Below are 14,006 nucleotides of genomic sequence, written 5' to 3' on the forward strand. Positions count from 1 at the left end.
CCATCAAACCTCCTCCACAAGACACCACGAGCTGCGTCTGCTAATCGAACATCTTGAAGCTGGGCCCCCTGAAATACCACGGTACCTAGCTCGTGGGCTATCATCGTTCTGCCTTCGGAGAGGGGTGCTTTATAAAAGAACTCTACTTCCAGTCTGACAACTTACCTGCTCGTCATACCGTCTGATCTACAATATGAAGTCCTCCTTGTCTGCTATGATGAACCGACTTCCAGCCACCTTGGTGTTACATGCACCTTATCCTGAATTCGGCAGAACTACTACTGGCCACAGCTCACTTCAATGTCAAGCGCTATATCCAGACATGCCGGCAATGCCAGCGGTGAAAAAAACCCGCACTCAAGCCTCCTGGACTGCTTCAGTGCATCGAGCCGCCACAAATACCATTCAGCAAAGTCGGCATGGATCTTCTGCGGCCATTTCCTCTCTCGTCGACCGGCCACAGGTGGATAGTAGTCTTCACAGACTACTTCACCCGCTACGCTGAAACGAAGGCCCTTGCGTGAGGTACTGCCGCCAAAGTTGCACACTTCTTTATGCATGACATCGTGCTTAGACACGGCGCCCCATCAACCATCATTACTGACCGAGGCAAGGCGTTTACAGCCCGGCTCTTCCGTGACATCTTAATGCTTAGCCATATAGCTCATCGACCAACAACAGCATATCATCCCCAAACCAATGGTCTAACGGAACGGCTCAAGAAAACATTGGCGGACATGATCTCCATGTACGTCGACGGAACATAAAATGTGGGATGAGATCTTGCCATACGTCACCTTCGCATATAATACAGCGATGCAGGAAACCACCCAGTTTACCCCGTTCTGTCTCTTCTATGGCAGGAAGGTCCGCATGATGTTGGACGCAATGCTCCCGTAGGGCGACGCAGAGGTCCCTGCTGAAGCAGGCCACTTTATGGAACAAGCAGAGCAAGCCGGTCAGCAGGCCCACTTGCACATCATCATCATCATCAGCAGCCTGACTACACCCACTGCAGGGCAAAGGCCTCTCCCATGTCTCTCCAATTAACCCTGTCCTTTGCTAGTTGCCGCCACTGTATCCCCGCAAACTTCTTAATCTCATCCGCCCACCTAACTTTCTGCCGTCCCCTGCTACGTTTGCTTTCTCTTGGAATCCACTCCGTTACCCTTCAGGACCAGCAGTTATCATGCCTTCGCATTACATGCCCTGCCCAAGCCCACTTCTTCCTCTTGATTTCAACTAGGATGTCATTAACCCGCGTTTGTTCCCTCACCCACTCCGCCCTCTTCAGATCTTTAAAAAATATCTGAAGCAAACACGAAGTCAAATTAGCATATTCAAGTTTATTAATTCTGACATTACGGAAAACCAACTTCCTGCTGGTAATGGCAAGCTTATAGTGAACATCTTACCGGGAACTGCAAGAAAAGGAAACCGAGGGGGTCATGTAGGGATGCTACTGACGTTGACCTTCATGCACTGACGCGCGCTCGCAAAGTTCGCTTCTGAGCTGTCCACTTCTTCATCGGAAGAACTGATAAGCACAACGCCAGCACTGTCATCCTCGCTCCCTGAAACAATGTACACTTCGGTGTCTCAGACACCATCGTCTGGAGAAGATTACGACGAAGAAGAGCGTCTTTTCCGAGAAGACGGGCCAGCAAAACACGCGTCGCCTCTGCCGGGTGCCATTTTTAAAACCCAGGTTGCCATACGAAAAAAAAAACGTTTCTGCGGTAGAAGAAAATGAAATTAACAGGTCAGTGCTGCCATCTGTCGAGCAAAATGTCATCTAAGCCACACACGAGCACTGCTCGTCCGAAACAAGGAAGAGAACAACCTATTCAGAGAGGACGAGCTACAGTCGTCCAAAACGGTTTGGGGACGACTTGGCAAGGACGAGCACAGCTCGTCCAAAACGGTTAAGGGGTTAACTTAAGCTGAACCCTCTTTGTTAGCCTACACGTTTCTGCCCCATAGGTGAGTACTGGTAGGATACAGCTGTTATATACTTTTCTCTTCAGGGATATTGGTAAGCTACAATTCATGACCTGAGAGAACCTGCCATACGCGCTCCACCCCATTCTTATTCTTCTGGTTATTTCCCTCTCATGATCCGGATCTGCGGTCACTACCTGCCCTAAGTAGACATATTCTCTTACTACTTCCAGCACCTCGCTACCAAGTGCAAACTGCTGTTCCCTCGCAAGGCTATTGAACATCAAGGATCAGCAATCCGCTGATGCCCGACACTATAGCCTTCGGCACAGGGACGTGCACTACGAGCCAGGTGACCAGGTGTGGGTGTGGACACCCGTGTGCCGCAAGGGGTGGTGTGAAAAGCTTATCCATAGGTATTTTGTCCACGCAAAGTCCTGCGCCGCCTCAACAACGTCAACTGCAAAGTTGTTCCCGATGGAACTGTGATCGTCAGCCCTCAGCGCCAACGGCCTGAAATCATCCATGTGGTACGCTTAAAGCCATACTTTTCACGTGACTGAGCGACCTTTATCCCCTTACCCCATGTGCGAACTTGACTCTCCCCGCATCTCAACTAGCACGGATTGTATAGTTCACCTCACCCCTATTTTTCATTTTTGTTCCTTCTTCTCTCCCTGTACATATCCCATTCCACATCGAGACAATGTTTGCTTTCGTGGGGGAGGGGGGGGGGGGGGGGGAATAATGCCACGTGGTGCCGCACGGCTACCGCACAGAGTTGAAAACGACGACGAAGCGGCAGTTGGCTCTTGAGGCAAGCTGTCTCTGTGGCCTGGCTTTCTAATTAAAGAAAGGCTCTCAGTCGTGGGTTCTCCCCGATGCCTACCTACACGGCACCTCAGGTCATGACAATATAAATATCCCATTTGAAAACGGCATTAGTCTATACTTCGTCTCACAAGATGTTTGCAGCCCTACGGAAGGCAGAGCTCTCTCGTCCAATCAGGGCTGCAGGAACACAAAAAATAGTCCCTCGAATATTTCAGCAGTGTAGGACTATTAATCAAACAATAAGCACAGCAATTGAAAACATAGTTTGGACTGGTAGATTTAGATGGTATAGATTGCATCAATCACTTGTGAAATTTACAGACAAAGCCCGTACGAACACAGCTCTGCGGAGGCTTGCTGCGAGGTAGTGATGCATTGCCATTTTCCAACATGGCGTCGGCCGAGTCGGTTGTGTCGTTTGTGTGCCCTGCACCGACAGTGTGCCGTTTTTCCAAGCAGGCAATCGCAGTTGGCTTCTTGAAGTGCTTCGCGTCGAGAACGGGGGCAGTTCAAGTACGAATGCGCTCATCAAGAGGACGGCAAAACTCACCCAGGTGAGCGAGCGAACGCTTTACCAGTGGACAACGCAGACGTTGAAGGCGGGCCGAATGTTGTCGCCGAAGAAGCCGGCAGCGTTACAGTGATGGACAACGCTCCATATCGTTCTGTGAAGCAGGATAAAGTGCGGCGGATGGCCTCAAAAAAGGACATAGAGACTTGGCCGTCCAGAAAAGGTGTCGCGTGGAGTAGCGACATGGTGAAGGCTGAGCTCATGAAGCTTGTCAACAACGTGAACACAGGTGTGGACCGATACCGTGTGGACTGCATCGCCGAAGCTGCTGGCCGTCTCGTTCCGCGCTTGCCACCCTACCACTGCCAAGTGAACCCGATAGAGCTTGTTTGGAGCGATGTCAAGGGGTGCGCGCAAAAGTCGGGACCATTCAGTACTGTCGCAGTGAAAGTAAATCGTCTCTCATGAGATATGGCAATGGCTGTTATGGACGGCTCCGGATTAATATTGACCGCGTGTGCGTTGACTTTCGCACAGCGCATGTGGTTGTTTTGCATTTCTCCACCATCGACATTCGGCTGCCCCGGCCTGTATTCGACCCAGCTTAATAGTGTAGTCACCATGTTGGAATAAATTCATACACACATGACAGGAAGACTGAAAATAACTGTAACGTTACTACAGAGGAACTGATACGAACAAGTGGCGACAAAAAAGAAAAAGTGGGGCCAGTCCCATTGGAACGGGCATCTGCCTGTCCAAAAACAAACAGATGAAAGAATAAAAAGACATCAAGCACCACCTGCTGGAGGTAACAAGAAGCTAATTACTAGTACGCCTTCTTTCACCATGATGGAGCCACCTGTCAATAACTGGCGGTGCGAGAGGCGCGTAGGAACACACTAATGTAGTGCGCGCCATCCTGATTGGACGAGAGAGCTCGTACCTTTCGTAGTGCTGCAAACATCTTGTGAGACCTGAGTATAGCTTTCTTTTTTTTCACCATCTCTTTTTCGCTTGCTCTCCTCCGCAGCGACTGCTGTTTGCGTTGTTTTTTTCGTTCCTGACTGGATTTTTGAGGCTCTGAGTGCTCTGAAGGTCCCCAGCTGGGAAGCCATCACAGTAAAAAAAAAAAACCATTGTGACCAATTGGAAATTCCAAATGGATCCAAATGAACTTAATAGGAGTCGTAGCAATTGGTTGGTCCAATTGGATCATCCGTCTGGTTTTGCAGATTCACTTGACTATCCCACTGGTTCCAGATTCCATTTGGAGTCATCTCTCCCAGTTGGATGATTGGGAGGGGTGACACCATTTGGAATCTTGGGAACCAACTGGAATTAGCAACACCAGTGTAATCCAATTGGCTCGATTGAGATTCCAATTGGACATGCCAGTTGGTTCTTGAGATTCCGAGTGGTATCCCACTAAAAAAAAAAATGGGTACCAATTGCAGTTGCGTATTTTGAAGCAGTTGGAAGCTCCAACTTGAATGCCTTGAGCACTGCAAGCATTTTGACGCACATCATGGACGCAACATGCCGGGCAAGACGGTACGCCTTCTGCATACGCAAGGGGCTTGTGCCTGAAGAAGTTAGCGCTTGTGTCTCGTCGTCGTTCCTTCTCGTGGTGTGCATGGTTTGAGCTACTTTTTCTCTAATTCAAGTAAGCCAACAGAAAGATCCAATTGGATGTTCCAGTTGGTTCCAAATAAACAATTAACTACAATTTCCAACTGAAAAAATGAATTGGGAGGAAATGGTTGCCTTGACAGATCAGAATCATAATCATCAGCCTGACTACGCCCACTGCAGGGCAAAAGCCTCTCACATGTCTCTCCAATTAACCCTGCCCTTTCTTTGCCAGCTGCAGCCAGCGTATCCCCGCAAACAGTGAACTATAGTGAAGTCTTTGTAAAAAGTTATGAGCAGCTTTATCTGCCGAATTGTTCTCATCATTTTCACCATCACTGCGCACATATGCATAAATGAAATAACCTTGTTCATCGGACAAGCACCACTGTCTCCAGCAGGAGGGTCTCATGAAGTGGGTGCATATAAGTGGAGGAATAGCTAGTGTGTTCTGTGGTCATACATTTACTGCGCCTGTGTTCCTTCCACATGACGCAGGCTTGTTTGTCTTAATTCACTTCATAAAAGCGTGGAATTCTCATAAATTCAGTTCCCACTTAAAAATGTTGGCACTAAACACACAGCGTTGCAGTCCTACCCACAAAATGCAAAAAGTGCTAGTAGAAATCTAAAAGACATCTACACTAAGATGTTTTGAAGTGTTGCAGACCTCCTGTAGCTTACGATAATACAATGGTATCTAGCGACTATTACCCGGATGTCTTGTAGACTTCTAAGTGATACCTAGATTAGCTGTATAGATGTGTTTTAGCCGTTTTGTATCCGTGGTAATATAATGCTATTAAATGAAAGGCACTTTATGAAGAGCCCATGCTTGACGTAACATCACAAGCAGTAAGAACTGTGATGAAAATACAAATGTCTTGCATGCTTGGGAGATAAGAGAGCGTGTGAAAGAGCTTGTTGCTGTGCTGTCTCTTGCTCCTCTTGTGTACCTTTGGCCTGTTGTCTCCAGATTAAAGGTGCATTTGCTCTGAGAAGAGGTCTAGGCAGCAGGTAATTGGTGCATGAGATAACATAGCAGTTTCTTTCGTAACAAAATTTTGCATATCAAGAGTGCAAAAAAAACTGCTGCGTCATCTCATGTAACAGTTTCCTGATCTGATAAGCTCAAACATGCCTTTAATTTGTAGACAACAGGCCAAATGTCAGGGAAGAGGGACAAGATAGCATAGCAACAAGTTTTCTCACACACCCTCAATACACACATTTTTTCTCCCAAGCGTGCAAGACTTCTGTATTTCCTCCAAACTGAGTTCTTATTGCTTGCTCTTGAGACATCAAGATGGGCTCTTCGTAAAGTGCCTTTCACTTTTCCTGCTGCGTAACTACAAGTGAATTTTGTACATGTGACTTATTCCTGCAATGCCTGCTGAGAGACGAAAGCTTTAAGAGGGCAAATTGTGTTAATTAAGTGCAATCGTAGTAAAACTTCAAGTAAAAAATTACACTAAAGAAATAAAAATAACCAATGCAGCTGTTTCTCAATGCAGGCATTGTTCTTAGTGCAAAAGAAAAGCAAGAAATGGCTTCAGTTAAAGTTTTAGTCCCTCAATAAAACATACCTGCTACTTAAGATTGAAAACAACAAAAAAGTGCTGAATCAAAACACGTGAAAAATGACCTCAAGATAACAATAAGAAACGTCACTTGGAAGGAGCAGTTGATGTGCGCCTGCTATACATGGTAGGCACCAGGCCCATGTCTTCCGTAAAGACTCCAACACAAATGTTGCCAGCGGTCGCACTCCACAGAGGGCATGAAATAAGGCCATGGTAACTGGGCAAACAGAAAAATTTGTCAGTTTTCAGCACTCAATATTTTTTGTCTGATTGTATGCATGTAAACAGACACAAAATAGACAGGACAGCCCACAACTAATAACTGTTTCTCATGTTACACACGATTCTTAAGCATGCAAAGGAAGCAAGGACTGTGCAAGCTGCACAGCTGGCTTACCAAATGTCAGGAGCGCAGCCAGTCAGGTGACTTTTGTAAACCTTCGAACAACCTGCGCACACACGGAGCAGCACCACTGAGGCCAGGAGAACAATCAACATACCAAAATATCAAAAGCTGATCTTGAATCAGATCCCTTTGTTGCTGGAACTTTCAATGCTAATGAAGCAAAAATTAGACAAATGGCCCATGTAGTAATGTATAAGTGTTGGCACATAATTCCTTCAACTACTTATTTTCCCTCTGAGCAATAAGCAGCCGACCTCAGGCAATATACAAAATATTCACATAAGCTTCAGGAACTAGGCATGTAAATCAACAAAGCACAGATAAATTAGCCCAGAGAAGTCACAAAGAAATGAGCTCTTTAACCATGCTATGGCAGTACTGTTACTACCATGTTTTCCTCTCACCTTCTACAAAACAAGCCGTCAACATTAAATGGCTGGTGTTCTTGATTTGCTCTTGCATGTGCTTTACGCATACAGTTTCATTTAACAACCACGCACAAGCTGCCGCAATGAATCTACATGAACATAGTGTAAGCCTTGCTCTTCTGGTCAATCATAGTAGAACTATTTCTATTTCACTTTAGACAAATGTGCCTTATTGTTTATTTTTAATATTTGTGACATGCTCATTTTAGGTATATGTTTACTGTTATTGTCCCCCCTGCTATAATGCCCCTGGGCGCTGCAGGTACTTGTATAAATAAACTGTAGCAGACCTAACAAAACCAAAATGTCAGGCCAAACAAACAGGAATTGTGAACCAAATTTTAGCAAACAGCCTACACCTATACAAGAAAGCAAGAAGTGAAAGAAAAACAGTATTAGCTGTAAAGAGTGCTTACAAAACTTTAGAAGTTGAGCACACCAGGACGTCCTCTGAAAACCACTGCTGAACAGCCTATGCCCAAAAAGAAATGTACAAAGTGAGGCAGGGTCAACGCTACATGTGCACAGTGCAATGGTTTACCAAAAAATTCAAGGATCCCTGCTTGCAAAAGGGCCACTCCCTTACATTGTCAAACAGTCAGCACACATGAAGAGCAGCACCAGTCAGAAGACTCAGTTCTGGAACCCTCAGCTGCAATGAAACAAAAACCTGACAAGTCCATGCAGTAATGCACCCAGATTGTCATGATTCCCTCAGCTCTCTTATTTTTCCTCCGTTCACAACCAACTGTGGACCTGAAGCAAAACACAAAGCTTGCATAAGCTTTAGCAGATAGGCATATAAAAGGGCAAACAGCAGATGATACAGCTCAGGGCAGCGCTGCACAAATAAACTGAAATGTGGCAATCATAATTCATCAACAAAGTGTTCTTCCATATTTTCATCATGACATACCACAAAACAAGCCATCAACAATATACTGCTTGAGTTCTTGGCTTGCTTGGTTTATTCATGCAGTCACTGAATTTCATAAAACTAATACAACTTTCACTTCATGATTAGTTGTAAATTGCAAGGTTTAACGTCCCGAAGCGACACATGGGCAACGAGGGACGCCGTAGTGGAGGGCTCCGAATTAATCTGGACGACTAGGAGTTCTTTAACATACGCTGACTCCGCACAGCACACAGGCGTTTTACTGTGCTAGCATTTATAGTGGCCATTCTCTGCATTTAGCTGTTGTGTGTTTGTCTGCAGCCGGTTTTGTGGCAGGCTGCTCACCTGGCCTGCCCACCGTGTTGGGCCCACAGTGGCAGTTAAATTAATGATTGGTCGCTCGGGAAGAGAAATCTTGGCTACACAAGGCCCACCGCTGGCAGCACCTGCCATCGCAGGGCAGTGGCGCCAGGAGGGGAGTACTCCCAGGGATCTATGAATCTAAAGTAGAGAATGAGCTACTGCATATATGGGCATTAACCCATTACAGCTGTCGCATCATACCCTTAAGGTGGAGCTTAAGTGTCTCTCCAATTGTTTAATTAATGAGGACATCCTCACGAGACATTTAGCTATCAATGCACTCAAAGGTACTCAGAATGTCTTGTTCGGGATGAGGATGTTGTGACCATTTGAGGACGTCCTCATGACGTTTAATGCTGCATAGGGTCGGTATGTGTTTGTTCGTAGCGGCCTCCAAGCTACGGCTTCTTCCCGCGACAGCTCCTTGTGTGGTGGGGTTAATTTAGCTTATGGTAGGTGATATGTCACTGTACCCCAATCAACCACTGTATGTCCAGTGGACGTACGATGTACGTCCCTTAACGGATGTACGGATATCCGTGGGAGATCCGCCGACGGATCTCTGAGGGACGTCCGACGGAGGTACATTTGTAACTGGAAAGATCTCCCACGGACATCCGATACGGATATCCGCGGATCTAAAGAGGACATTGGCATGTTGCAGGCCTTGGTGACTGCAGCCACTAATATAACTGTCATATACTAAATGAGTTTATATACAAGCCCGCAGTGTTCTATATCAGGCACAGGCCTCATCATACGTCAAATGCATACGCCTATAGGAAGCAACCAAACACAAAGCAAGTTGTCTTGAAATCAAACATTTTTATTAAAGGCATTAATGCATGCTTTCAACCTACAAGAGGCATTCTTCACGCTTGACGCTGGAAGAGGTCCCATGCAATAGGACGGGTTACTGTATGCAGGTTGTATTCTCATGTTGAATCTGTTGTAAAAAAGAAGTTTTTCCCAAGAAAACAAACAAAAATGCAAAAATACTGTCACTGAAATAGTACATGATTTTTGCAATTCAAGATACTGCCACTGAAGATCATAATAAAAAATACTATAGCTACAACATACCTGCTGACTATGTCACACATTCGCAACCATCAATTGCACGAACCGTCCACACACATGCTGCAAAGAAAAATATGAAGAGTGCATGAGGGGAGCTGATAATTTCAACACACTTCGAACTTACATGTAGACCAATGCTCTGTAGCGCAAGCTACAACACGGTTGCTCTGAATGGGCTGGTGACGTCCGTGCAGCAACCCTGAGGGAACAAGTGGACAGGTTGTGAGTGGGCAACATGCACTTACACTGCAACTAATACATACCTGTTGACACTACGATGTGGCACATTAACAACAATCAATTGCACGAGCTGTCCACATACAAGCTGCAAAGGAAAAAGTGAAAAATGCATTTGGGGAGTTGGAAATTTTAACACTACGAACTTACATGTAGACTGCTGCTCTGTATTGCAACCTGCTATAGCAGAACAGTAGCACAACAGGCTATTCACGTCATACCGGCAGAAGTTTCATGCAATAGGAAAGGTTACTGCGTGCAGGCAGTACTCTCATGGTTGAACTTGGTATTCAAAAAAAGGGATGCTCTGAAAAACAAACCGAAACACAAATAGAATACTTTTACTGAAAGGTTAAGCAAATATTTAAGTGCGAGATACTGTAAGTAAAAACATTAATGAAAGACAATATCAAGAGAATTGCGTAATTTTGACCCATAGTTTCTCCAGCCTTGCTGCCACATACCAATGCAACTCTATGATGAGATAAGAGGTGCACAAGAGTTTACAATACATATAGCACACACAACAAAATCAAGCTAATAATCTACAATGTCACCGTGCCAACCACGGCTTGCAGAGGTATGTTACCTTCGGGTCGCAAAGGTCTGAAAAAAAGACAAAAATATGACAGCAGGCAATTTTTTTCCCACCGGCTGCATGAGAAAAGATAACACCACATTTATGTTTCCCTGCATATTACTGAAATAGTAATAATGAAGATAAATTTTTAAACAGGCTACGAAGTTAAAAAAAAGACTTGTAAAGGCACGAAGAAAATCGGCATGGGACAATTTGCGGTCAGGAGTGTTAGGGCTGGAAGAATTTGAAAATACAGTTTAACAGCTTTGCACGCATTAAGCAAGAACATTTCATTAGGAAGCTTGTGAAGAAGTAGTGGAACATAACAGAGGCTGGTATGTTCCCTTCATCTAATATGAACTTTTGGCACTATAGTAGGATGCAATTCAAGAATGCAGCAGCGAATGCCCCTTAACAAAAGCCCTCCAGCCAATGCCGTCGACTGGTTTTCATGATGTGGCGGTTAATCACATTTCACGGAGGTACATGCCAGCCACCTGGGATTTCACGTTAAGGAAATAACTATGACGTCTGAGAACTGGTCAATGCCACTGGATGGAAGGCATTCACCACTGCATTCTTGAGTTCTGTCAAATTATAAAAGCCGTTCATGCATTCAGAGGTGATGGGCAGGTGTGTAACGAGTGCAGTGTTCCTCAGACTGCACATATATTTCACTATGACTGTTTCTGCAACAAATAGTTCAAGGTTAGGCATCTGTAGCTACGAGAACAAGTTTAAATCTTGCACAACTCTTATGTAGTAACCAACGGAGGTGACAATATTTCTTGAAATGCAATATATTTTGCTTAAAAACACTGCAAACATAAAAGAAGAGATACACCCCACTGCAAACAGCTTTGTGCCAGTGCATGAACAATGTGTTTGCAGTGCAAGACACTACAGCTACTCCCACAGGCAATCACATCCATACTGAATGTCTAAAAAATTCAAGTGTGAGAATAGGAATCCGTAACACACACCTGCAAGCTACCTGATGACTTAGTGGTTAACACAAGGCTCAGTAGAGAAAAGTTTGTGGGATGTGCATTTCCAGAAAAATATTTATTTTTACACTGCCTCACTAGGCAGTCAGCTGAAACTTGTTGAATAAGTTTGAACATCTATCTCCCCTCATTAAACTGCTCTGGCTAACAGCACAGTACAGAAATTTTTCCCAAGAACTCGCCTCCCGAAAACTTTTATCCACCACTGTACAAGTACACTGCACTATAGCCAGATGCCCTCCACTGCACAGAGCAAAGAAAAAGAAAGTATCAATCATATGAGAGGAAGAAATTTGCCTGTAATTTGCCTAAAACTTACCTGTAAGCTGCTGCTGTACTCTCAGGTAATATAGGTCATAGGTCAGTCACATCCATACTGCATGGCCAAGGAAACAAAATATGAGAGAGCAACCTGTACTGCACTTTGTCAACATAACGTAGACGTCATGATGCAGCAAAACATGGCTTTGTTGAAACAAGCCCGCTCACAAGGTTCGCTGATGAAGCACCCAGCCGGCACTAACAACAAATCTGATGATCCACAGCTCCACAGGAGTAAGGAAGAGAGGTCTGCTCACAATCCAGGGATATGTATCTCTAGGAGTGCCATATATGGACCTGCTACCTTGCTCAGCACTGAGCCCTATGAGCATGAACATGTTTGACAAAGCTACACCAATGCACTGCATGGCCTCATTGCAGTTAGTACGCAGCGATAATAGGTGAATAACGTGTGACTGAAGTTTGGAAATTTAACAGAACACTTCAGTTTTCTAAACAATGCTACTGCACAGCGCAAATTACTGTGCTGTAGATGGCTGGAAACATCTATTTGACAAGCCTAATGTTGAAACAAGTCGATAAGCTTTATTTATTTTCAACCTACCTGCACTTTCCATGGCATGGCATAATTTAGGCACCAATACACTCCGCAGGCGGGCCACATACACACCGCAAAGACAGTAAGAAAATAAGAAATCAGTCGCGAATCACTGCAAAACACACAGCCCCGACATTGTCCTTTTCGTGCGTTCTGTTTTATCGCTATTAAGAACTTACGTACAACTGCCTTAAGATTCACACCATGCATGTTTACACCTCGTCTCAATTTTTTTCGTAGTGTAGAACGAGAGAAGCGCGATGCACTGGCTTACAAAGCTTCGCGACAGGCTGTAAACACGTTTGCGGCAGCTATCGCATCGTACTTGTAACTTCCACAGCACTTTGCTCATCCCACGGCAACACCATCAAAGTAATCTTCAAGCACATTTACTTACTTGCAAGTTATAACACGCCGCTTCTTTCATCCGAGGAAACAGAGTCGGGTGCAGTACGACGTCGGGGCTATTTCACGACAGCTTCGGGTGCAGAAGGAGGTCTTGTCGAGCGCATAGGTGATTGATCACATTTATAGCACAGCCAACCAACCGCGGAACAAACAAACCGCATACTGTAGCAAAAATAAAGGTCGAAAGAAGCACGATGCCACGAAAAACTACGCAAAGATCGCGCTGTTGTGCACCGTGCAGCCCACGCCGTAACTGGTGGCTGACGGATTGGATTGGATCGACTTTAAGGCCTGTCGTTCTGCCGCGGCTCCTGGTAGGAGTTTCGCTTTCATGGAAGGCAGCATGCCTCGGTTACCTCGGCTGAATGCTGGAAGAGAAAAGGGCATTGATCGGAGAGTCACGTAATTAGTTAATTCAGGGTCTTTCATATCAGCGCCATATTCGAGTGATGTTAATTCATTAATCCGAATATGCAACTAATTGCCGGTATAAAAATTTGATCGGCTGAATTTGTCGTTTGCAAAATAGAAATTCTTTTAATTTTTTTTATGCGAGGAAAAACAAAATATTTATGTGATGTCGTAAGTTCAGATCCCTACAGGCATATTCCCGGATGCCCGTCGGACATCCGTCCGCGGATATCCGCCAGCCATCCGATAACGAACGTCCTTCGGACATATTCCGAATCTCCGATGCGTATGTCCGGATATGGACGTCCGTAGGCATGCCCTACGGACATCCCCGCCTGGCACTGGAGATTCGGATCTTAATCGTACGTACTACGGATATCCGTGGTTGACTGGGTATGTTAGTACCAAAAACATAGCTGTTATTCGACTAAAAAAAGTACAAAGCGTGCGCTTAATATATATATGTTGCCGTCAAATTATGCAAGCTCAGATCAGTGCCGAGAATATCGAGTATATCTTTGCGTTAGCACGCCATACCAGTAGGACAAGTAGGTCATGAGTTATTGCAATGTGTATTGGGAAACCCAATGCGTGGTGGTTTTTTTTTTCTGCGACGCCTGGAAGTTAGCTCTCTGTGTGTGCCCGTCTTCATTAGGCTGTTTTTTATTTTTTGCGCTCCTTTTTCCCCCTCAGTGAGGAACCAACAAGCCGGAGCACCAATCCATCTGAAAAGAATCATCCGTATGCTTTCCATTTCTTACAGCTACATGCCCCAGTTCCTCCAAAGAGTTGCCGCGAGCGGGCGAA

General features: G+C 45.2%; 1 long non-coding RNA gene across 11 annotated transcripts; it reads right to left on the reverse strand.

Moving 5' to 3' along the window:
• Window positions 1-1,326: 1,326 nt before the first annotated feature.
• On the reverse strand, window positions 1,327-13,393 carry LOC149350767 (uncharacterized). Of its 11 annotated transcripts, none has more exons than XR_016290438.1 (8): window positions 12,778-13,393; window positions 11,820-11,876; window positions 10,064-10,220; window positions 9,801-10,001; window positions 9,680-9,736; window positions 7,752-9,542; window positions 6,899-6,950; window positions 1,327-6,718 (listed from the first exon to the last, which is right to left on the reverse strand). It is a non-coding gene; the product is annotated as an uncharacterized LOC149350767 (long non-coding RNA). The 11 variants fall into 11 exon arrangements; XR_016290443.1 differs by having other exon boundaries at window positions 12,387-13,392; XR_016290442.1 differs by having other exon boundaries at window positions 7,752-9,594; window positions 9,801-9,875; window positions 9,940-10,001; window positions 11,820-13,388.
• Window positions 13,394-14,006: the final 613 nt, after the last annotated feature.

Source organism: Amblyomma mixtum, chromosome 3 (genome assembly GCF_055824585.1).
Source record: "Amblyomma mixtum isolate Tamu chromosome 3, ASM5582458v1, whole genome shotgun sequence".
Taxonomy (NCBI): Eukaryota; Metazoa; Arthropoda; class Arachnida; order Ixodida; family Ixodidae; genus Amblyomma; species Amblyomma mixtum.